This window comes from Pseudorca crassidens, unplaced genomic scaffold (assembly GCF_039906515.1).
Source record: "Pseudorca crassidens isolate mPseCra1 unplaced genomic scaffold, mPseCra1.hap1 Scaffold_146, whole genome shotgun sequence".
Classification (NCBI taxonomy): Eukaryota; Metazoa; Chordata; class Mammalia; order Artiodactyla; family Delphinidae; genus Pseudorca; species Pseudorca crassidens.
The window spans coordinates 231383-256558 of NW_027136073.1; the positions used below are offsets into that span (position 1 = coordinate 231383).

The window sequence follows — 25176 nt, forward strand, 5'->3', positions numbered from 1 at the left end:
CCAGGGGAGGAAAACTGAGACATATTTGAACACGTCTCCCGTTCACACGGTTGATCATACTCTGGGTTCCACATGCATGTTTTAGCTGAAGGAAGAATACCTTAAACCTGGAGAGTTGAGACCCGTGGAATGGGTACCATGCAATATGACTTCAAAGGGTCTTCATTTGCTCACCGAACCTCTCCAATCCTATCACTGCTGCGTTTATGCCCCTGTACACATGCTTGATTCTCTTTTCGAGACATAGCAATCCATAGGTTTTAAGATACTTACTAGTCAGGTACATTCTTAGGCGTTTAATATGGGGTGTTGAGTCCATTTCGTTGAGCAAGGAGTAGCTCTTGTCTATTCCATATTTGGCTTAAGGAACTTTATCTGTGCTCATTTCAATCTCTGGTTTTATGCAGCACCCCAACTCACCTTTCCCCTTAAGCAAGCATAAGTTGGTTTTCTAAATTTGAGACCCTGTTCTGTTCTGTAATTCAGTTCCTGTGTAGCCAAGTTTACATTCCGTGTATTACTGATATCTTATGATGTTTCTTTTTCTGTGTGACTTATTTCAGTTAGAATCATCATACCTGAATCCACTCATTGTGCTGCTAAGGGCCTGATGACATAGATTTCATTGCTGAGTGATATTGTTTGTAAGTAAATACCACAACTTCTTTATCCATTTTTCACTTTCTGTGATGTTGAACTTGTACGGTAAACGAGGTTCTTGTAAACAGAGGCGTCCCAAACTTTGGGGTGGCTGTGTCTTTTTGATTTTAATTTCCCTAAGCTATAGGACCATAAGTGGAAGTGCCCTAGGCTCTGTTGCTTTGTTTTTTAGATGTTTCAGGAAACACCATACACTTCTCCCGAGTGTCTGTTGGCAATTTACATCCCGCCAATCAGCATAACAAGGCTCCCAGTTCTCCATGGCCTGTCCTGCCTTTCTGGATTTTACACTTTTTTCAGATGGCCCTTTTGACCGGGGGGAAGTGAGACTTCATTGTAGTGCAGATTTCCTTTGCAAGCTTGCTTGGTTGGCCAAAAAGGGCGTATGCGTTTTTTCCTGAATATATTCAGGAAAAACCGCATACGCCCTTTTTGGCCAAGTCCATCATTGTGGACGTTCTGTCTCTTTTCCTATGCTTTCAATGCAATTCCAGTCTACCTCCTGAAATCGGTTTCCTGCAATTCTGCCCCGCTTTCAAGTCCTCTTGGCAGCCTTACTTCAGTATATTTTTGGACGATAGCTGTCATTTATAACTCTGCAGGTTTGTGAATTACAGTGCCCCTGAGCGCCTTTCTTCAACTCGCTTTCTTGTGACCTGGCCGCAACACCGCAGCATGGCTTCAGGCCCTAATCTGGTTCCGGCACGGCATGCTGAGCCTTTGGTTATTTCCTCTTCCTGGTGGGAAATGAGAGTTAAATTTGCCCGTCCAGACACCTCCAGCTAGTCTCTCATTGGTTCTCGCTATTCCTGTTCATCTTCCGCAGAAATTGCAAACTGGGCCAAACAGGAGGTTAAAGGCGCTGACTCTCCAAGTCGGGAGAGTGTTAGTAAAGCGTCTGGAATGTTGCACCCGAGTACCAGGGTACGAAAACTGAGACATATTTGAACACGTCTCCCGTTCACACGGTTTATCATACTCTAGGTTCCACATGCATGTTGTAGCTGAAGGAAGAATACCTTAAACCTGGGTAGTTGAAACCCGTGGAATGGGTACCATGCAATATGACTTCAAAGGGTCTTCATTTGCTCACCGAACCTCTCCAATCCTATCACTGCTGCGTTTATGCCCCTGTACACACGCTTGATTCTCTTTTGGAGACATAGCAATCCATAGGTTTTAAGATACTTACTAGTCAGGTACATTCTTAGGCGTTTAATATGGGGTGTTGAGTCCATTTCGTTGAGCAAGGAGTAGCTCTTGTCTATTCCATATTTGGCTTAAGGAACTTTATCTGTGCTCATTTCAATCTCTGGTTTTATGCAGCACCCCAACTCACCTTTCCCATTAAGCAAGCATAAGTTGGTTTTCTAAATTTGAGACCCTGTTCTGTTTTGGAATTCAGTTCCTGTGTAGCCAAGTTTACATTCCATGTATTAGTGATATCTTATGATGTTTCTTTTTCTGTGTGACTTATTTCAGTTAGAACCATCGTACCTGAATCCACTCATTATGCTGCTATGGGCCTGATGACATAGATTTCATTGCTGAGTGATACTGCATTGTACATAAGTACCACAAGTTCTTTATCCATTTTTCACTTTCTGTGATACTGAACTTGTACGGTAAACGAGGTTCTTGTAAACAGAGGTGTCCCAAACTTTGGGGTGGCTGTGTCTTTTTGATTTTAATTTCCCTAAGCTATAGGACCATAAGTGGAAGTGCCCTAGGCTCTGTTGCTTTGTTTTTTAGATGTTTCAGGAAACACCATACACTTCTCCCAAGTGTCTGTTGGCAATTTACATCCCGCCAATCAGCATAACAAGGCTCCCAGTTCTCCATGGCCTGTCCTGCCTTTCTGGATTTTACACTTTTTTCAGATGGCCCTTTTGACCGGGGGGAAGTGAGTCTTCATTGTAGTGCAGATTTCCTTTGCAAGCTTGCTTGGTTGCCCAAAAAGGGCGTATGCGTTTTTTCCTGAATATATTCAGGAAAAAACGCATACGCCCTTTTTGGCCAAGTGCATCATTGTGGACGTTCTGCCTCTTTTCCTATGCTTTCAATGCAATTCCAGTCTACCTCCTGAAATCGGTTTCCTGCAATTCTGCCCCGCTTTCAAGTCCTCTTGGCAGCCTTACTTCAGTATATTTTTGGACGATAGCTGTCATTTATATCTCTGCAGGTTTGTGAATTACAGTGCCCCTGAGCTCCTTTCTTCAACTCGCTTTCTTGTGACCTGGCCGTAACACCGCAGGATGGCTTCAGGCCCTAATCTGGTTCCGGCACGGCACGCTGAGCCTTTGGTTATTTCCTCTTCCTGGTGGGAAATGAGAGTTAAATTTGCCCGTCCAGACACATCCAGCTAGTCTCTCATTGGTTCTCCCTATTCCTGTTCATCTTCCGCAGAAATTGCAAACTGGGCCAAACAGGAGGTTAAAGGCGCTGACTCTCCAAGTGGGGAGAGTGTTAGTAAAGCGTCTGGAATGTTGCACCCGAGTACCAGGGAAGGAAAACTGAGACATATTTGAACACGTCTCCCGTTCACACGGTTGATCATACTCTGGGTTCCACATGCATGTTTTTGCTGAAGGAAGAATACCTTAAACCTGGAGAGTTGAGACCCGTGGAATGGGTACCATGCAATATGACTTCAAAGGGTCTTCATTTGCTCACCGAACCGCTCCAATCCTATCACTGCTGCGTTTATGCCCCTGTACACACGCTTGATTCTCTTTCGGAGACATAGCAATCCATAGGTTTTAAGATACTTACTAGTCAGGTACATTCTTAGGCGTTTAATATGGGGAGTTGAGTCCATTTCGTTGAGCAAGGAGTAGCTCTTGTCTATTCCATATTTGGCTTAAGGAACTTTATCTGTGCTCATTTCAATCTCTGGTTTTATGCAGCACCCCAACTCACCTTTCCCCTTAAGCAAGCATAAGTTGGTTTTCTAAATTTGAGACCCTGTTCTGTTTTGGAATTCAGTTCCTCTGTAGCCAAGTTTACATTCCGTGTATTAGTGATACCTTATGATGTTTCTTTTTCTGTGTGACTTATTTCAGTTAGAATCATCGTACCTGAATCCACTCATTATGCTGCTACGGGCCTGATGACATAGATTTCATTGCTGAGTGATACTGCATTGTACGTAAGTACCACAAGTTCTTTATCCATTTTTCACTTTCTGTGATATTGAACTTGTACGGTAAACGAGGTTCTTGTAAACAGAGGCGTCCCAAACTTTGGGGTGGCTGTGTCTTTTTGATTTTAATTTCCCTAAGCTATAGGACCATAAGTGGAAGTGCCCTAGGCTCTGTTGCTTTGTTTTTTAGATGTTTCAGGAAACACCATACACTTCTCCCGAGTGTCTGTTGGCAATTTACATCCCGCCCATCAGCATAACAAGGCTCCCAGTTCTCCATGGCCTGTCCTGCCTTTCTGGATTTTACACTTTTTTCAGATGGCCCTTTTGACCGGGGGGAAGTGAGACTTCATTGTAGTGCAGATTTCCTTTGCAAGCTCGCTTGGTTGGCCAAAAAGGGTGTATGCGTTTTTACCTGAATATATTCAGGAAAAAACGCATACGCCCTTTTTGGCCAAGTGCATCATTGTGGACGTTCTGCCTCTTTTCCTATGCTTTCAATGCAATTCCAGTCTACCTCCTGAAATCGGTTTCCTGCAATTCTGCGCCGCTTTCAAGTCCTCTTGGCAGCCTTACTTCAGTATATTTTTGGACGATAGCTGTCATTTATAACTCTGCAGGTTTATGCATTACAGTGCCCCTGAGCTCCTTTCTTCAACTCGCTTTCTTGTGAGCTGGCCGCAACACCGCAGGATGGCTTCAGGCCCTAATCTGGTTCCGGCACGGCACGCTGAGCCTTTGGTTATTTCCTCTTCCTGGTGGGAAATGACAGTTAAATTTGCCCGTCCAGACACCTCCAGCTAGTCTCTCATTGGTTCTCCCTATTCCTGTTCATCTTCCGCAGAAATTGCAAACTGGGCCAAACAGGAGGTTAAAGGCACTGACTCTCCAAGTGGGGAGAGAGTTAGTAAAGCGTCTGGAATATTGCACCCGAGTACCAGGGGAAGAAAACTGAGACATAGTTGAACACGTCTCCCGTTCACACGGTTGATCATACTCTGGGTTCCACATGCATGTTTTAGCTGAAGGAAGAATACCTTAAACCTGGAGAGTTGAGACCCGTGGAATGGGTACCATGCAATATGACTTCAAAGGGTCTTCATTTGCTCACCGAACCTCTCCAATCCTATCACTGCTGCGTTTATGCCCCTGTACACATGCTTGATTCTCTTTTGGAGACATAGCAATCCATAGGTTTTAAGATACTTACTAGTCAGGTACATTCTTAGGCGTTTAATATGCGGTGTTGAGTCCATTTCGTTGAGCAAGGAGTAGCTCTTGTCTATTCCATATTTGGCTTAAGGAACTTTATCTGTGCTCATTTCAATCTCTGGTTTTATGCAGCACCCCAACTCACCTTTACCCTTAAGCAAGCATAAGTTGGTTTTCTAAATTTGAGACCCTGTTCTGTTCTGTAATTCAGTTCCTGTGTAGCCAAGTTTACATTCCGTGTATTACTGATATCTTATGATGTTTCTTTTTCTGTGTGACTTATTTCAGTTAGAATCATCATACCTGAATCCACTCATTGTGCTGCTAAGGGCCTGATGACATAGATTTCATTGCTGAGTGATATTGCTTTGTAAGTAAATACCACAACTTCTTTATCCATTTTTCACTTTCTGCGATGTTGAACTTGTACAGTAAACGAGGTTCTTGTAAACAGAGCCGTACCATACTTTGGGGTGGCTGTGTCTTTTTGATTTTAATTTCCCTAAGCTATAGGACCATATGTGGAAGTGCCCTAGGCTCTGTTGCTTTGTTTTTTAGATGTTTCAGGAAACACCATACACTTCTCCCGAGTGTCTGTTGGCAATTTACATCCCTCCCATCAGCATAACAAGGCTCCCAGTTCTCCATGGCCTGTCCTGCCTTTCTGGATTTTACACTTTTTTCAGATGGCCCTTTTGATCGGGGGGAAGTGAGACTTCATTGTAGTGCAGATTTCCTTTACAAGCTTGCTTGGTTGGCCAAAAAGTGCGTATGCGTTTTTTCCTGAATATATTCAGGAAAAAACGCATACGCACTTTTTGGCCAGGTGCATCATTGTGGACGCTCTGCCTCTTTTCCTATGCTTTCAATGCAATTCCAGTCTACCTCCTGAAATCGGTTTCCTGCAATTCTGCCCCGTTTTCAAGTCCTCTTGGCAGCCATACTTCAGTATATTTTTGGACGATAGCTGTCATTTATAACTCTGCAGGTTTGTGAATTACAGTGCCCCTGAGCTCCTTTCTTCAACTCGCTTTCTTGTGAGCTGGCCGCAACACCACAGGATGGCTTCAGGCCCTAATCTGGTTCCGGCACGGCACGCTGAGCCTTTGGTTAATTCCTCTTCCTGGTGGGAAATGAGAGTTAAATTTGCCCGTCCAGACACCTCCAGCTAGTGTCTCATTGGTTCTCCCTATTCCTGTTCGTCTTCCGCAGAAATGGCAAACTGGGCCAAACAGGAGGTTAAAGGCGCTGACTCTCCAAGTGGGGAGAGTGTTAGTAAAGCGTCCGGAATGTTGCACCCGAGTACCAGGGGAGGAAAACTGAGACATATTTGAACACGTCTCCCGTTCACACGGTTGATCCTACTCTGGGTTCCTCATGCATGTTTTAGCTGAAGGAAGAATACCTTAAACCTGGAGAGTTGAGACCCGTGGAATGGGTACCATGCAATATGACTTCAAAGGGTCTTCATTTGCTCACCGAACCTCTCCAATCCTATCACTGCTGCGTTTATGCCCCTGTACACACGCTTGATTCTCTTTTGGAGACATAGCAATCCATAGGTTTTAAGATACTTACTAGTCAGGTACATTCTTAGGCGTTTAATATGGGGTGTTGAGTCCATTACGTTGAGCAAGGAGTAGCTCTTGTCTATTCCATATTTGGCTTAAGGAACTTTATCTGTGCTCATTTCAATCTCTGGATTTATGTAGCACCCCAACTCACCTTTCCCCTTAAGCAAGCATAAGTTGTTTTTCTAAATTTGAGACCCTGTTCTGTTTTGTAATTCAGTTCCTGTGTAACCGAGTTTACATTCGGTGTATTAGTGATATCTTATGATGTTTATTTTTCTGTGTGACTTATTTCAGTTAGAATCATCATACCTGAATCCACTCATTATGAAGCTACGGGCCTGATTACATAGATTTCATTGCTGAGTGATATTGCATTGTACGTATGTACCACAACTTCTTTATCCATTTTTCACTTTCTGCGATATTGAACTTGTACCGTAAATGAGATTCTTGTAAACAGAGCTGTCCCAAACATTGGGGTGGCTGTGTCTTTTCGATTTTAATTTCCCTAAGCTATAGGACCATAAGTGGAAGTGCCCTAGGCTCTGTTGCTTTGTTTTTTAGATGTTTCAGGAAACACCATACACTTCTCCCTAGTGACTGTTGGCAATTTACATCCCGCCCATCAGCATAACAAGGCTCCCAGTTCTCCCTGGCCTGTCCTGCCTTTCTGGATTTTACACTTTTTTCTGATGGCCCTTTTGACCGGGGGGAAGTGAGACTTCATTGTAGTGCAGATTTCCTTTGCAAGCTTGCTTGGTTGGCGAAAAAGGGCGTATGCGTTTTTTCCTGAATATATTCAGGAAAAAACGCATACGCACTTTTTGGCCAAGTGCATCATTGTGGACGTTCTGCCTCTTTTCCTATGCTTTAAATGCAATTCCAGTCTACCTCCTGAAATCGGTTTCCTGCAATTCTGCCCCGCTTTCAAGTCCTCTTGGCAGCCTTACTTCAGTATATTTTTGGACGATAGCTTTCATTTATAACTCTGCAGGTTTGTGAATTACAGTGCCCCTGAGCTCCTTCCTTTAACTCGCTTTTTTGTGAGCTGGCCGCAACACCGCAGGATTGCTTCAGGCCCTAATCTGGTTCCGGCACGGCACTCTGAGCCTTTGGTTAATTCCTCTTCCTGGTGGGAAATGAGAGTTAAATTTGCCCGTCCAGACACCTCCAGCTAGTCTCTCATTGGTTCTCCCTATTCCTGTTCATCTTCCGCAGAAATTGCAAACTGGGCCCAACAGGAGGTTAAAGGGACTGACTCTCCAAGTCGGGAGAGTGTTAGTAATGCGTCTGGAATGTTGCACCCGAGTACCAGGGTACGAAAACTGAGACATATTTGAACACGTCTCCCGATCACATGGTTGATCATACTCTGGGTTCCACATGCATGTTTTAGCTGAAGGAAGAATACCTTAAACCTGGGTAGTTGAAACCCTTGGAATGGGTACCATGCAATATGACTTCAAAGGGTCTTCATTTGCTCACCGAACCTCTCCAATCCTATCACTGCTGCGTTTATGCCCCTGTACACATGCTTGATTCTCTTCCGGAGACATAGCAATCCATAGGTTTTAAGATATTACTAGTCAGGTACATTCTTAGGCGTTTAATATGCGGTGTTGAGTCCATTTTGTTGAGCAAGTAGTAGCTCTTGTCTATTCCATATTTGGCTTAAGGAACTTTATCTGTGCTCATTTCAATCTCTGGTTTTATGCAGCACCCCAACTCACCTTTCCCCTTAAGCAAGCATAAGTTGGTTTTCTAAATTTGAGACCCTGTTCTGTTCTGTAATTCAGTTCCTGTGTAGCCAAGTTTGCATTCCGTTTATTAGTGATATCTTATGATGTTTCTTTTCTGTGTGACTTATTTCAGTTAGAATCATCATACCTGAATCCACTCATTATGCTGCTACGGGCCTGATGACATAGATTTCATTGCTGAGTGATACTGCATTGTACGTAAGTACCACAAGTTCTTTATCCATTTTTCACTTTCTGTGATATTGAACTTGTACGGTAAACGAGGTTCTTGTAAACAGAGGCGTCCCAAACTTTGGGGTGGCTGTGTCTTTTTGATTTTAATTTCCCTAAGCTATAGGACCATAAGTGGAAGTGCCCTAGGCTCTGTTGCTTTGTTTCTTAGATGTTTCAGGAAACACCATACACTCCTCCGGAGTGTCTGTTGGCAATTTACATCCCGCCCATCAGCATAACAAGGCTCCCAGTTCTCCATGGCCTGTCCTGCCTTTCTGGATTTTACACTTTTTTCAGATGGCCCTTTTGACTGGGGGGAAGTGAGACTTCATTGTAGTGCAGATTTCCTTTGCAAGCTTGCTTGGTTGGCCAAAAAGGGCGTATGCGTTTTTTCCTGAATATATTCAGGAAAAAACGCATACGCCCTTTTTGGCCAAGTGCATCATTGTGGACGTTCTGCCTCTTTTCCTATGCTTTCAATGCAATTCCAGTCTACCTCCTGAAATCGGTTTCCTGCAATTCTGCCCCGCTTTCAAGTCCTCTTGGCAGCCTTACTTCAGTATATTTTTGGACGATAGCTGTCATTTATAACTCTGCAGGTTTGTGAATTACAGTGCCCCTGAGCTCCTTTCTTCAACTTGCTTTCTTGTGAGCTGGCCACAACACCGCAGGATGGCTTCAGGCCCTAATCTGGTTCCAGCACGGCACGCTGAGCCTTTGGTTAATTCCTCTTCCTGGTGGGAAATGAGAGTTAAATTTCCCCGTCCAGACACCTCCAGCTAGTCTCTCATTGGTTCTCCCTATTCCTGTTCATCTTCCGCAGAAATTGCAAACTGGGCCAAACAGGAGGTTAAAGGGACTGACTCTCCAAGTCGGGAGAGTGTTAGTAAAGCGTCTGGAATGTTGCACCCGAGTACCAGGGTATGAAAACTGAGACATATTTGAACACGTCTCCCGTTCACATGGTTGATCATACTCTGTGTTCCCCATGCATGTTTTAGCTGAAGGAAGAATACCTTAAACCTGGGTAGTTGAAACCCGTGGAATGGGTACCATGCAATATGACTTCAAAGGGTCTTCATTTGCTCACCGAACCTCTCCAATCCTATCACTGCTGCGTTTATGCCCCTGTACACATGCTTGATTCTCTTTTGGAGACATAGCAATCCATAGGTTTTAAGATACTTACTAGTCAGGTACATTCTTAGGCGTTTAATATGGGGTGTTGAGTCCATTTCGTTGAGCAAGGAGTAGCTCTTGTCTATTCCATATTTGGCTTAAGGAACTTTATCTGTGCTCATTTCAATCTCTGGTTTTATGCAGCACCCCAACTCACCTTTCCCCTTAAGCAAGCATATGTTGCTTTTCTAAATTTGAGACCCTGTTCTGTTTTGGAATTCAGTTCCTGTGTAGCAAAGTTTACATTCCGTGTATTAGTGATATCTTATGATGTTTCTTTTTCTGTGTGACTTATTTCAGTTAGAATCATCGTACCTGAATCCACTCATTATGCTGCTACGGGCCTGATGACATAGATTTCATTGCTGAGTGATACTGCATTGTACGTAAGTACCACAAGTTCTTTATCCATTTTTCAGTTTCTGTGATATTGAACTTGAACGGTAAATGAGGTTCTTGTAAACAGAGGCGTCCCAAACTTTGGGGTGGCTGTGTCTTTTTGATTTTAATTTCCCTAAGCTATAGGACCATAAGTGGAAGTGCCCTAGGCTCTGTTGCTTTGTTTCTTAGATGTTTCAGGAAACACCATACACTTCTCCCGAGTGTCTGTTGGCAATTTACATCCCGCCCATCAGCATAACAAGGCTCCCAGTTCTCCATGGCCTGTTCTGCCTTTCTGGATTTTACACTTTTTTCAGATGGCCCTTTTGACCGGGGGGAAGTGAGACTTCATTGTAGTGCAGATTTCCTTTGCAAGCTTGCTTGGTTGGCCAAAGAGGGCGTATGCGTTTTTTCCTGAATATATTCAGGAAAAAACGCATACGCCCTTTTTGGCCAAGTGCATCATTGTGGACGTTCTGCCTCTTTTCCTATGCTTTCAATGCAATTCCAGTCTACCTCCTGAAATCGGTTTCCTGCAATTCTGCCCCGCTTTCAAGTCCTCTTGGCAGCCTTACTTCAGTATATTTTTGGACGATAGCTGTCATTTATAACTCTGCAGCTTTGTGCATTACAGTGCCCCTGAGCTACTTTCTTCAACTGGCTTTCTTGTGAGCTGGCCGCAACACCGCAGGATGGCTTCAGGCCCTAATCTGGTTCTGGCATGGCACGCTGAGCCTTTGGTTATTTCCTCTTCCTGGTGGGAAATGAGAGTTAATTTGCCCGTCCAGACACCTCCAGCTAGTCTCTCATTGGTTCTCGCTATTCCTGTTCATCTTCCGCAGAAATTGCAAACTGGGCCAAACAGGAGGTTAAAGGGACTGACTCTCCAAGTCGGGAGAGTGTTAGTAAAGCGTCTGGAATGTTGCACCCGAGTACCAGGGTACGAAAACTGAGACATATTTGAACACGTCTCCCGATCACATGGTTGATCATACTCTAGGTTCCACATGCATGTTTTAGCTGAAGGAAGAATACCTTAAACCTGGAGAGTTGAGACCCGTGGAATGGGTACCATGCAATATGACTTCAAAGGGTCTTCATTTGCTCACCGAACCTCTCCAATCCTATCACTGCTGCGTTTATGCCCCTGTACACATGCTTGATTCTCTTTTGGAGACATAGCAATCCATAGGTTTTAAGATACGTTCTAGTCAGGTACATTCTTAGGTGTTTAATATGCGGTGTTGAGTCCATTTCGTTGAGCAAGGAGTAGCTCTTGTCTATTCCATATTTGGCTTAAGGAACTTTATCTGTGCTCATTTCAATCTCTGTTTTTATGCAGCACCCCAACTCACCTTTCCCTTTAAGCAAGCATAATTTGGTTTTCTAAATTAGAGACCTTGTTCTGTTCTGTAATTCAGTTCCTGTGTAGCCAAGTTTACATTCCGTGTATTAGTGATATCTTATGATGTTTCTTTTTCTGTGTGACTTATTTCAGTTAGAATCATCGTACCTGAATCCACTCATTAGGCTGCTACGGGCCTGATGACATAGATTTCATTGCTGAGTGATACTGCATTGTACGTAAGTACCACAAGTTCTTTATCCATTTTTCACTTTCTGTGATACTGAACTTGTACAGTAAATGAGGTTCTTGTAAACAGAGGCGTCCCAAACTTTGGGGTGGCTGTGTCTTTTTGATTTTAATTTCCCTAAGCTATAGGACCATAAGTGGAAGTGCCCTAGGCTCTGTTGCTTTGTTTTTTAGATGTTTCAGGAAACACCATACACTTCTCCCGAGTGTCTGTTGGCAATTTACATCCCGCCCTTCAGCAAAACAAGGCTCCCAGTTCTCTATGGCCTGTCCTGCCTTTCTGGATTTTACACTTTTTTCAGATGGCCCTTTTGACCGGGGGGAAGTGAGACTTCATTGTAGTGCAGATTTGCTTTGCAAGCTTGCTTGGTTGGCCAAAAAGAGCGTATGCGTTTTTTCCTGAATATATTCAAGAAAAAATGCATATGCACTTTTTGGCCAAGTGCATCATTGTGGACGCTCTGCCTCTTTTCCTATGCTTTCAATGCAATTCCAGTTTACCTCCTGAAATCGGTTTCCTGCAATTCTGCCCCACTTTCAAGTCCTCTTGGCAGCCTTACTTCAGTATATTTTTGGACGATAGCTGTCATTTATAACTCTGCAGGTTTGTGCATTACAGTGCCCCTGAGCTCCTTTCTTCAACTCGCTTTCTTGTGAGCTGGCCGCAACACCGCAGGATGGCTTCAGGCCCTAATCTGGTTCCGGCACGGCACGCTGAGCCTTTGGTTATTTCCTCTTCCTGGTGGGAAATGAGAGTTAAATTTTCCCGTCCAGACACCTCCAGCTAGTCTCTCATTGGTTCTCGCTATTCCTGTTCATCTTCCGCAGAATTTGCAAACTGGGCCAAACAGGAGGTTAAAGGGACTGACTGTCCAAGTCGGGAGAGTGTTAGTAAAGTGTCTGGAATGTTGCACCCGAGAACCAGGGTACGAAAACTGAGACATATTTGAACACGTCTCCCGATCACATGGTTGATCATACTCTAGGTTCCACATGCATGTTTTAGCTGAAGGAAGAATACCTTAAACCTGGAGAGTTGAGACCCGTGGAATGGGTACCATGCAATATGACTTCAAAGGGTCTTCATTTGCTCACCGAACCGCTCCAATCCTATCACTGCTGCGTTTATGCCCCTGTACACACGCTTGATTCTCTTTCGGAGACATAGCAATCCATAGGTTTTAAGATACTTACTAGTCAGGTACATTCTTAGGCGTTTAATATGGGGAGTTGAGTCCATTTCGTTGAGCAAGGAGTAGCTCTTGTCTATTCCATATTTGGCTTAAGGAACTTTATCTGTGCTCATTTCAATCTCTGGTTTTATGCAGCACCCCAACTCACCTTTCCCCTTAAGCAAGCATAAGTTGGTTTTCTAAATTTGAGACCCTGTTCTGTTCTGTAATTCAGTTCCTGTGTAGCCAAGTTTACATTCCGTGTATTAGTGATACCTTATGATGTTTCTTTTTCTGTGTGACTTATTTCAGTTAGAATCATCGTACCTGAATCCACTCATTATGCTGCTACGGGCCTGATGACATAGATTTCATTGCTGAGTGATACTGCATTGTACGTAAGTACCACAAGTTCTTTATCCATTTTTCACTTTCTGTGATATTGAACTTGTACGGTAAACGAGGTTCTTGTAAACAGAGGCGTCCCAAACTTTGGGGTGGCTGTGTCTTTTTGATTTTAATTTCCCTAAGCTATAGGACCATAAGTGGAAGTGCCCTAGGCTCTGTTGCTTTGTTTTTTAGATGTTTCAGGAAACACCATACACTTCTCCCGAGTGTCTGTTGGCAATTTACATCCCGCCCATCAGCATAACAAGGCTCCCAGTTCTCCATGGCCTGTCCTGCCTTTCTGGATTTTACACTTTTTTCAGATGGCCCTTTTGACCGGGGGGAAGTGAGACTTCATTGTAGTGCAGATTTCCTTTGCAAGCTCGCTTGGTTGGCCAAAAAGGGTGTATGCGTTTTTACCTGAATATATTCAGGAAAAAACGCATACGCCCTTTTTGGCCAAGTGCATCATTGTGGACGTTCTGCCTCTTTTCCTATGCTTTCAATGCAATTCCAGTCTACCTCCTGAAATCGGTTTCCTGCAATTCTGCGCCGCTTTCAAGTCCTCTTGGCAGCCTTACTTCAGTATATTTTTGGACGATAGCTGTCATTTATAACTCTGCAGGTTTATGCATTACAGTGCCCCTGAGCTCCTTTCTTCAACTCGCTTTCTTGTGAGCTGGCCGCAACACCGCAGGATGGCTTCAGGCCCTAATCTGGTTCCGGAACGGCACGCTGAGCCTTTGGTTATTTCCTCTTCCTGGTGGGAAATGACAGTTAAATTTGCCCGTCCAGACACCTCCAGCTAGTCTCTCATTGGTTCTCCCTATTCCTGTTCATCTTCCGCAGAAATTGCAAACTGGGCCAAACAGGAGGTTAAAGGCACTGACTCTCCAAGTGGGGAGAGAGTTAGTAAAGCGTCTGGAATATTGCACCCGAGTACCAGGGGAAGAAAACTGAGACATAGTTGAACACGTCTCCCGTTCACACGGTTGATCATACTCTGGGTTCCACATGCATGTTTTAGCTGAAGGAAGAATACCTTAAACCTGGAGAGTTGAGACCCGTGGAATGGGTACCATGCAATATGACTTCAAAGGGTCTTCATTTGCTCACCGAACCTCTCCAATCCTATCACTGCTGCGTTTATGCCCCTGTACACATGCTTGATTCTCTTTTGGAGACATAGCAATCCATAGGTTTTAAGATACTTACTAGTCAGGTACATTCTTAGGCGTTTAATATGCGGTGTTGAGTCCATTTCGTTGAGCAAGGAGTAGCTCTTGTCTATTCCATATTTGGCTTAAGGAACTTTATCTGTGCTCATTTCAATCTCTGGTTTTATGCAGCACCCCAACTCACCTTTACCCTTAAGCAAGCATAAGTTGGTTTTCTAAATTTGAGACCCTGTTCTGTTCTGTAATTCAGTTCCTGTGTAGCCAAGTTTACATTCCGTGTATTACTGATATCTTATGATGTTTCTTTTTCTGTGTGACTTATTTCAGTTAGAATCATCATACCTGAATCCACTCATTGTGCTGCTAAGGGCCTGATGACATAGATTTCATTGCTGAGTGATATTGCTTTGTAAGTAAATACCACAACTTCTTTATCCATTTTTCACTTTCTGCGATGTTGAACTTGTACAGTAAACGAGGTTCTTGTAAACAGAGCCGTACCATACTTTGGGGTGGCTGTGTCTTTTTGATTTTAATTTCCCTAAGCTATAGGACCATATGTGGAAGTGCCCTAGGCTCTGTTGCTTTGTTTTTTAGATGTTTCAGGAAACACCATACACTTCTCCCGAGTGTCTGTTGGCAATTTACATCCCTCCCATCAGCATAACAAGGCTCCCAGTTCTCCATGGCCTGTCCTGCCTTTCTGGATTTTACACTTTTTTCAGATGGCCCTTTTGATCGGGGGGAAGTGAGACTTCATTGTAGTGCAGATTTCCTTTACAAGCTTGCTTGGTTGGCCAAAAAGTGCGTATGCGTTTTTTCCTGAATATATTCAGGAAAAAACGCATACGCACTTTTTGGCCAGGTGCATCATTGTGGACGCTCTGCCTCTTTTCCTATGCTTTCAATGCAATTCCAGTCTACCTCCTGAAATCGGTTTCCTGCAATTCTGCCCCGTTTTCAAGTCCTCTTGGCAGCCATACTTCAGTATATTTTTGGACGATAGCTGTCATTTATAACTCTGCAGGTTTGTGAATTACAGTGCCCCTGAGCTCCTTTCTTCAACTCGCTTTCTTGTGAGCTGGCCGCAACACCACAGGATGGCTTCAGGCCCTAATCTGGTTCCGGCACGGCACGCTGAGCCTTTGGTTAATTCCTCTTCCTGGTGGGAAATGAGAGTTAAATTTGCCCGTCCAGACACCTCCAGCTAGTGTCTCATTGGTTCTCCCTATTCCTGTTCGTCTTCCGCAGAAATGGCAAACTGGGCCAAACAGGAGGTTAAAGGCGCTGACTCTCCAAGTGGGGAGAGTGTTAGTAAAGCGTCCGGAATGTTGCACCCGAGTACCAGGGGAGGAAAACTGAGACATATTTGAACACGTCTCCCGTTCACACGGTTGATCCTACTCTGGGTTCCTCATGCATGTTTTAGCTGAAGGAAGAATACCTTAAACCTGGAGAGTTGAGACCCGTGGAATGGGTACCATGCAATATGACTTCAAAGGGTCTTCATTTGCTCACCGAACCTCTCCAATCCTATCACTGCTGCGTTTATGCCCCTGTACACACGCTTGATTCTCTTTTGGAGACATAGCAATCCATAGGTTTTAAGATACTTACTAGTCAGGTACATTCTTAGGCGTTTAATATGGGGTGTTGAGTCCATTACGTTGAGCAAGGAGTAGCTCTTGTCTATTCCATATTTGGCTTAAGGAACTTTATCTGTGCTCATTTCAATCTCTGGATTTATGTAGCACCCCAACTCACCTTTCCCCTTAAGCAAGCATAAGTTGGTTTTCTAAATTTGAGACCCTGTTCTGTTTTGTAATTCAGTTCCTGTGTAACCGAGTTTACATTCGGTGTATTAGTGATATCTTATGATGTTTATTTTTCTGTGTGACTTATTTCAGTTAGAATCATCATACCTGAATCCACTCATTATGAAGCTACGGGCCTGATTACATAGATTTCATTGCTGAGTGATATTGCATTGTACGTATGTACCACAACTTCTTTATCCATTTTTCACTTTCTGCGATATTGAACTTGTACCGTAAAATGAGATTCTTGTAAACAGAGCTGTCCCAAACATTGGGGTGGCTGTGTCTTTTCGATTTTAATTTCCCTAAGCTATAGGACCATAAGTGGAAGTGCCCTAGGCTCTGTTGCTTTGTTTTTTAGATGTTTCAGGAAACACCATACACTTCTCCCTAGTGACTGTTGGCAATTTACATCCCGCCCATCAGCATAACAAGGCTCCCAGTTCTCCCTGGCCTGTCCTGCCTTTCTGGATTTTACACTTTTTTCTGATGGCCCTTTTGACCGGGGGGAAGTGAGACTTCATTGTAGTGCAGATTTCCTTTGCAAGCTTGCTTGGTTGGCGAAAAAGGGCGTATGCGTTTTTTCCTGAATATATTCAGGAAAAAACGCATACGCACTTTTTGGCCAAGTGCATCATTGTGGACGTTCTGCCTCTTTTCCTATGCTTTAAATGCAATTCCAGTCTACCTCCTGAAATCGGTTTCCTGCAATTCTGCCCCGCTTTCAAGTCCTCTTGGCAGCCTTACTTCAGTATATTTTTGGACGATAGCTTTCATTTATAACTCTGCAGGTTTGTGAATTACAGTGCCCCTGAGCTCCTTCCTTTAACTCGCTTTTTTGTGAGCTGGCCGCAACACCGCAGGATTGCTTCAGGCCCTAATCTGGTTCCGGCACGGCACTCTGAGCCTTTGGTTAATTCCTCTTCCTGGTGGGAAATGAGAGTTAAATTTGCCCGTCCAGACACCTCCAGCTAGTCTCTCATTGGTTCTCCCTATTCCTGTTCATCTTCCGCAGAAATTGCAAACTGGGCCCAACAGGAGGTTAAAGGGACTGACTCTCCAAGTCGGGAGAGTGTTAGTAATGCGTCTGGAATGTTGCACCCGAGTACCAGGGTACGAAAACTGAGACATATTTGAACACGTCTCCCGATCACATGGTTGATCATACTCTGGGTTCCACATGCATGTTTTAGCTGAAGGAAGAATACCTTAAACCTGGGTAGTTGAAACCCTTGGAATGGGTACCATGCAATATGACTTCAAAGGGTCTTCATTTGCTCACCGAACCTCTCCAATCCTATCACTGCTGCGTTTATGCCCCTGTACACATGCTTGATTCTCTTCCGGAGACATAGCAATCCATAGGTTTTAAGATATTACTAGTCAGGTACATTCTTAGGCGTTTAATATGCGGTGTTGAGTCCATTTTGTTGAGCAAGTAGTAGCTCTTGTCTATTCCATATTTGGCTTAAGGAACTTTATCTGTGCTCATTTCAATCTCTGGTTTTATGCAGCACCCCAACTCACCTTTCCCCTTAAGCAAGCATAAGTTGGTTTTCTAAATTTGAGACCCTGTTCTGTTCTGTAATTCAGTTCCTGTGTAGCCAAGTTTGCATTCCGTTTATTAGTGATATCTTATGATGTTTCTTTTCTGTGTGACTTATTTCAGTTAGAATCATCATACCTGAATCCACTCATTATGCTGCTACGGGCCTGATGACATAGATTTCATTGCTGAGTGATACTGCATTGTACGTAAGTACCACAAGTTCTTTATCCATTTTTCACTTTCTGTGATATTGAACTTGTACGGTAAACGAGGTTCTTGTAAACAGAGGCGTCCCAAACTTTGGGGTGGCTGTGTCTTTTTGATTTTAATTTCCCTAAGCTATAGGACCATAAGTGGAAGTGCCCTAGGCTCTGTTGCTTTGTTTCTTAGATGTTTCAGGAAACACCATACACTCCTCCGGAGTGTCTGTTGGCAATTTACATCCCGCCCATCAGCATAACAAGGCTCCCAGTTCTCCATGGCCTGTCCTGCCTTTCTGGATTTTACACTTTTTTCAGATGGCCCTTTTGACTGGGGGGAAGTGAGACTTCATTGTAGTGCAGATTTCCTTTGCAAGCTTGCTTGGTTGGCCAAAAAGGGCGTATGCGTTTTTTCCTGAATATATTCAGGAAAAAACGCATACGCCCTTTTTGGCCAAGTGCATCATTGTGGACGTTCTGCCTCTTTTCCTATGCTTTCAATGCAATTCCAGTCTACCTCCTGAAATCGGTTTCCTGCAATTCTGCCCCGCTTTCAAGTCCTCTTGGCAGCCTTACTTCAGTATATTTTTGGACGATAGCTGTCATTTATAACTCTGCAGGTTTGTGAATTACAGTGCCCCTGAGCTCCTTTCTTCAACTTGCTTTCTTGTGAGCTGGCCACAACACCGCAGGATGGCTTCAGGCCCTAATCTGGTTCCGGCACGGCACGCTGAGCCTTTGGTTAATTCCTCTTCCTGGTGGGAAATGAGAGTTAAATTTCCCCGTCCAGACACCTCCAGCTAGTCTCTCATTGGTTCTCCCTATTCCTGTTCATCTTCCGCAGAAATTGCAAACTGGGCCAAACAGGAGGTTAAAGGGACTGACTCTCCAAGTCGGGAGAGTGTTAGTAAAGCGTCTGGAATGTTGCACCCGAGTACCAGGGTATGAAAACTGAGACATATTTGAACACGTCTCCCGTTCACATGGTTGATCATACTCTGTGTTCCCCATGCATGTTTTAGCTGAAGGAAGAATACCTTAAACCTGGGTAGTTGAAACCCGTGGAATGGGTACCATGCAATATGACTTCAAAGGGTCTTCATTTGCTCACCGAACCTCTCCAATCCTATCACTGCTGCGTTTATGCCCCTGTACACATGCTTGATTCTCTTTTGGAGACATAGCAATCCATAGGTTTTAAGATACTTACTAGTCAGGTACATTCTTAGGCGTTTAATATGGGGTGTTGAGTCCATTTCGTTGAGCAAGGAGTAGCTCTTGTCTATTCCATATTTGGCTTAAGGAACTTTATCTGTGCTCATTTCAATCTCTGGTTTTATGCAGCACCCCAACTCACCTTTCCCCTTAAGCAAGCATATGTTGCTTTTCTAAATTTGAGACCCTGTTCTGTTTTGGAATTCAGTTCCTGTGTAGCAAAGTTTACATTCCGTGTATTAGTGATATCTTATGATGTTTCTTTTTCTGTGTGACTTATTTCAGTTAGAATCATCGTACCTGAATCCACTCATTATGCTGCTACGGGCCTGATGACATAGATTTCATTGCTGAGTGATACTGCATTGTACGTAAGTACCACAAGTTCTTTATCCATTTTTCAGTTTCTGTGATATTGAACTTGAACGGTAAATGAGGTTCTTGTAAACAGAGGCGTCCCAAACTTTGGGGTGGCTGTGTCTTTTTGATTTTAATTTCCCTAAGCTATAGGACCATAAGTGGAAGTGCCCTAGGCTCTGTTGCTTTGTTTCTTAGATGTTTCAGGAAACACCATACACTTCTCCCGAGTGTCTGTTGGCAATTTACATCCCGCCCATCAGCATAACAAGGCTCCCAGTTCTCCATGGCCTGTTCTGCCTTTCTGGATTTTACACTTTTTTCAGATGGCCCTTTTGACCGGGGGGAAGTGAGACTTCATTGTAGTGCAGATTTCCTTTGCAAGCTTGCTTGGTTGGCCAAAGAGGGCGTATGCGTTTTTTCCTGAATATATTCAGGAAAAAACGCATACGCCCTTTTTGGCCAAGTGCATCATTGTGGACGTTCTGCCTCTTTTCCTATGCTTTCAATGCAATTCCAGTCTACCTCCTGAAATCGGTTTCCTGCAATTCTGCCCCGCTTTCAAGTCCTCTTGGCAGCCTTACTTCAGTATATTTTTGGACGATAGCTGTCATTTATAACTCTGCAGCTTTGTGCATTACAGTGCCCCTGAGCTACTTTCTTCAACTGGCTTTCTTGTGAGCTGGCCGCAACACCGCAGGATGGCTTCAGGCCCTAATCTGGTTCTGGCATGGCACGCTGAGCCTTTGGTTATTTCCTCTTCCTGGTGGGAAATGAGAGTTAAATTTTCCCGTCCAGACACCTCCAGCTAGTCTCTCATTGGTTCTCGCTATTCCTGTTCATCTTCCGCAGAATTTGCAAACTGGGCCAAACAGGAGGTTAAAGGGACTGACTCTCCAAGTCGGGAGAGTGTTAGTAAAGCGTCTGGAATGTTGCACCCGAGTACCAGGGTACGAAAACTGAGACATATTTGAACACGTCTCCCGATCACATGGTTGATCATACTCTAGGTTACACATGCATGTTTCAGCTGAAGGAAGAATACCTTAAACCTGGAGAGTTGAGACCCGTGGAATGGGTACCATGCAATATGACTTCAAAGGGTCTTCATTTGCTCACCGAACCTCTCCAATCCTATCACTGCTGCGTTTATGCCCCTGTACACATGCTTGATTCTCTTTTGGAGACATAGCAATCCATAGGTTTTAAGATACGTTCTAGTCAGGTACATTCTTAGGTGTTTAATATGCGGTGTTGAGTCCATTTCGTTGAGCAAGGAGTAGCTCTTGTCTATTCCATATTTGGCTTAAGGAACTTTATCTGTGCTCATTTCAATCTCTGTTTTTATGCAGCACCCCAACTCACCTTTCCCTTTAAGCAAGCATAATTTGGTTTTCTAAATTAGAGACCTTGTTCTGTTCTGTAATTCAGTTCCTGTGTAGCCAAGTTTACATTCCGTGTATTAGTGATATCTTATGATGTTTCTTTTTCTGTGTGACTTATTTCAGTTAGAATCATCGTACCTGAATCCACTCATTATGCTGCTACGGGCCTGATGACATAGATTTCATTGCTGAGTGATACTGCATTGTACGTAAGTACCACAAGTTCTTTATCCATTTTTCACTTTCTGTGATACTGAACTTGTACAGTAAATGAGGTTCTTGTAAACAGAGGCGTCCCAAACTTTGGGGTGGCTGTGTCTTTTTGATTTTAATTTCCCTAAGCTATAGGACCATAAGTGGAAGTGCCCTAGGCTCTGTTGCTTTGTTTTTTAGATGTTTCAGGAAACACCATACACTTCTCCCGAGTGTCTGTTGGCAATTTACATCCCGCCCTTCAGCAAAACAAGGCTCCCAGTTCTCTATGGCCTGTCCTGCCTTTCTGGATTTTACACTTTTTTCAGATGGCCCTTTTGACCGGGGGGAAGTGAGACTTCATTGTAGTGCAGATTTGCTTTGCAAGCTTGCTTGGTTGGCCAAAAAGAGCGTATGCGTTTTTTCCTGAATATATTCAAGAAAAAATGCATATGCACTTTTTGGCCAAGTGCATCATTGTGGACGCTCTGCCTCTTTTCCTATGCTTTCAATGCAATTCCAGTTTACCTCCTGAAATCGGTTTCCTGCAATTCTGCCCCACTTTCAAGTCCTCTTGGCAGCCTTACTTCAGTATATTTTTGGACGATAGCTGTCATTTATAACTCTGCAGGTTTGTGCATTACAGTGCCCCTGAGCTCCTTTCTTCAACTCGCTTTCTTGTGAGCTGGCCGCAACACCGCAGGATGGCTTCAGGCCCTAATCTGGTTCCGGCACGGCACGCTGAGCCTTTGGTTATTTCCTCTTCCTGGTGGGAAATGAGAGTTAAATTTTCCCGTCCAGACACCTCCAGCTAGTCTCTCATTGGTTCTCGCTATTCCTGTTCATCTTCCGCAGAATTTGCAAACTGGGCCAAACAGGAGGTTAAAGGGACTGACTGTCCAAGTCGGGAGAGTGTTAGTAAAGTGTCTGGAATGTTGCACCCGAGAACCAGGGTACGAAAACTGAGACATATTTGAACACGTCTCCCGATCACATGGTTGATCATACTCTAGGTTCCACATGCATGTTTTAGCTGAAGGAAGAATACCTTAAACCTGGGTAGTTGAAACCCGTGAAATGGGTACCATGCAATATGACTTCAAAGGGTCTTCATTTGCTCACCGAACCTCTCCAATCCTATCACTGCTGCGTTTATGCCCCTGTACACATGCTTGATTCTCTTTTGGCGACATAGCAATCCATAGGTTTTAAGATACTTACTAGTCAGGTACATTCTTAGGTGTTTAATATGCGGTGTTGAGTCCATTTCGTTGAGCAAGGAGTAGCTCTTGTCTATTCCATATTTGGCTTAAGGAACTTTATCTGTGCTCATTTCAATCTCTGGTTTTATGCAGCACCCCAACTCACCTTTCCCCTTAAGCAAGCATAAGTTGGTTTTCTAAATTTGAGACCCTGTTCTGTTCTGTAATTCAGTTCCTGTGTAGCCAAGTTTACATTCCGTGTATTACTGATACCTTATGATGTTTCTTTTTCTGTGTGACTTATTTCATTTAGAATCATCATACCTGAATCCACTCATTATGCTGCTACGGGCCTGATGACATAGATTTCATTGCTGAGTGATACTGCATTGTACGTAAGTACCACAAGTTCTTTATCCATTTTTCACTTTCTGTGATACTGAACTTGTACGGTAAACGAGGTTCTTGTAAACAGAGGCATCCCAAACTTTGGGGTGGCTGTGTCTTTTTGATTTTAATTTCCCTAAGCTATAGGACCATAAGTGGAAATGCCCTAGGCTCTGTTGCTTTGTTTCTTAGATGTTTCAGGAAACACCATACACTCCTCCGGAGTGTCTGTTGGCAATTTACATCCCGCCCATCAGCATAACAAGGCTCCCAGTTCTCCATGGCCTGTCCTGCCTTTCTGGATTTTACACTTTTTTCAGATGGCCCTTTTGACTGGGGGGAAGTGAGACTTCATTGTAGTGCAGATTTCCTTTGCAAGCTTGCTTGGTTGGCCAAAAAGGGCGTATGCGTTTTTTCCTGAATATATTCAGGAAAAAACGCATACGCCCTTTTTGGCCAAGTGCATCATTGTGGACGTTCTGCCTCTTTTCCTATGCTTTCAATGCAATTCCAGTCTACCTCCTGAAATCGGTTTCCTGCAATTCTGCCCCGCTTTCAAGTCCTCTTGGCAGCCTTACTTCAGTATATTTTTGGACGATAGCTGTCATTTATAACTCTGCAGGTTTGTGAATTACAGTGCCCCTGAGCTCCTTTCTTCAACTTGCTTTCTTGTGAGCTGGCCACAACACCGCAGGATGGCTTCAGGCCCTAATCTGGTTCCAGCACGGCACGCTGAGCCTTTGGTTAATTCCTCTTCCTGGTGGGAAATGAGAGTTAAATTTGCCCGTCCAGACACCTCCAGCTAGTCTCTCATTGGTTCTCCCTATTCCTGTTCATCTTCCGCAGAAATTGCAAACTGGGCCAAACAGGAGGTTAAAGGGACTGACTCTCCAAGTCGGGAGAGTGTTAGTAAAGCGTCTGGAATGTTGCACCCGAGTACCAGGGTATGAAAACTGAGACATATTTGAACACGTCTCCCGTTCACATGGTTGATCATACTCTGTGTTCCCCATGCATGTTTTAGCTGAAGGAAGAATACCTTAAACCTGGGTAGTTGAAACCCGTGGAATGGGTACCATGCAATATGACTTCAAAGGGTCTTCATTTGCTCACCGAACCTCTCCAATCCTATCACTGCTGCGTTTATGCCCCTGTACACACGCTTGATTCTCTTTTGGAGACATAGCAATCCATAGGTTTTAAGATACTTACTAGTCAGGTACATTCTTAGGCGTTTAATATGGGGTGTTGAGTCCATTTCGTTGAGCAAGGAGTAGCTCTTGTCTATTCCATATTTGGCTTAAGGAACTTTATCTGTGCTCATTTCAATCTCTGGTTTTATGCAGCACCCCAACTCACCTTTCCCCTTAAGCAAGCATATGTTGCTTTTCTAAATTTGAGACCCTGTTCTGTTTTGGAATTCAGTTCCTGTGTAGCCAAGTTTACATTCCGTGTATTAGTGATATCTTATGATGTTTCTTTTTCTGTGTGACTTATTTCAGTTAGAATCATCGTACCTGAATCCACTTATTATGCTGCTACGGGCCTGATGACATAGATTTCATTGCTGAGTGATACTGCATTGTACGTAAGTACCACAAGTTCTTTATCCATTTTTCAGTTTCTGTGATATTGAACTTGAACGGTAAACGAGGTTCTTGTAAACAGAGGCGTCCCAAACTTTGGGGTGGCTGTGTCTTTTTGATTTTAATTTCCCTAAGCTATAGGACCATAAGTGGAAGTGCCCTAGGCTCTGTTGCTTTGTTTCTTAGATGTTTCAGGAAACACCATACACTTCTCCCGAGTGTCTGTTGGCAATTTACATCCCGCCCATCAGCATAACAAGGCTCCCAGTTCTCCATGGCCTGTCCTGCCTTTCTGGATTTTACACTTTTTTCAGATGGCCCTTTTGACCGGGGGGAAGTGAGACTTCATTGTAGTGCAGATTTCCTTTGCAAGCTTGCTTGGTTGGCCAAAAAGGGCGTATGCGTTTTTTCCTGAATATATTCAGGAAAAAACGCATACGCCCTTTTTGGCCAAGTGCATCATTGTGGACGTTCTGCCTCTTTTCCTATGCTTTCAATGCAATTCCAGTCTACCTCCTGAAATCGGTTTCCTGCAATTCTGCCCCGCTTTCAAGTCCTCTTGGCAGCCTTACTTCAGTATATTTTTGGACGATAGCTGTCATTTATAACTCTGCAGGTTTGTGCATTACAGTGCCCATGAGCTACTTTCTTCAACTGGCTTTCTTGTGAGCTGGCCGCAACACCGCAGGATGGCTTCAGGCCCTAATCTGGTTCTGGCACGGCACGCTGAGCCTTTGGTTATTTCCTCTTCCTGGTGGGAAATGAGAATTAAATTTGCCCGTCCAGACACCTCCAGCTAGTCTCTCATTGGTTCTCCCTATTCCTGTTCATCTT

The 25176-nt window shown here is 43.9% G+C and overlaps 1 long non-coding RNA gene across 1 annotated transcript in view; it reads left to right on the forward strand.

Moving 5' to 3' along the window:
- Positions 1 to 25176, forward strand: part of LOC137218069 (uncharacterized) — a 177066-nt gene that overhangs the window by 67885 nt on the left and 84005 nt on the right. The window contains exon 3 of the long non-coding RNA XR_010940432.1: positions 22683 to 22760. This is a non-coding gene — a long non-coding RNA (uncharacterized lncRNA). The remainder of the gene's footprint in view (positions 1 to 22682; positions 22761 to 25176) is intronic.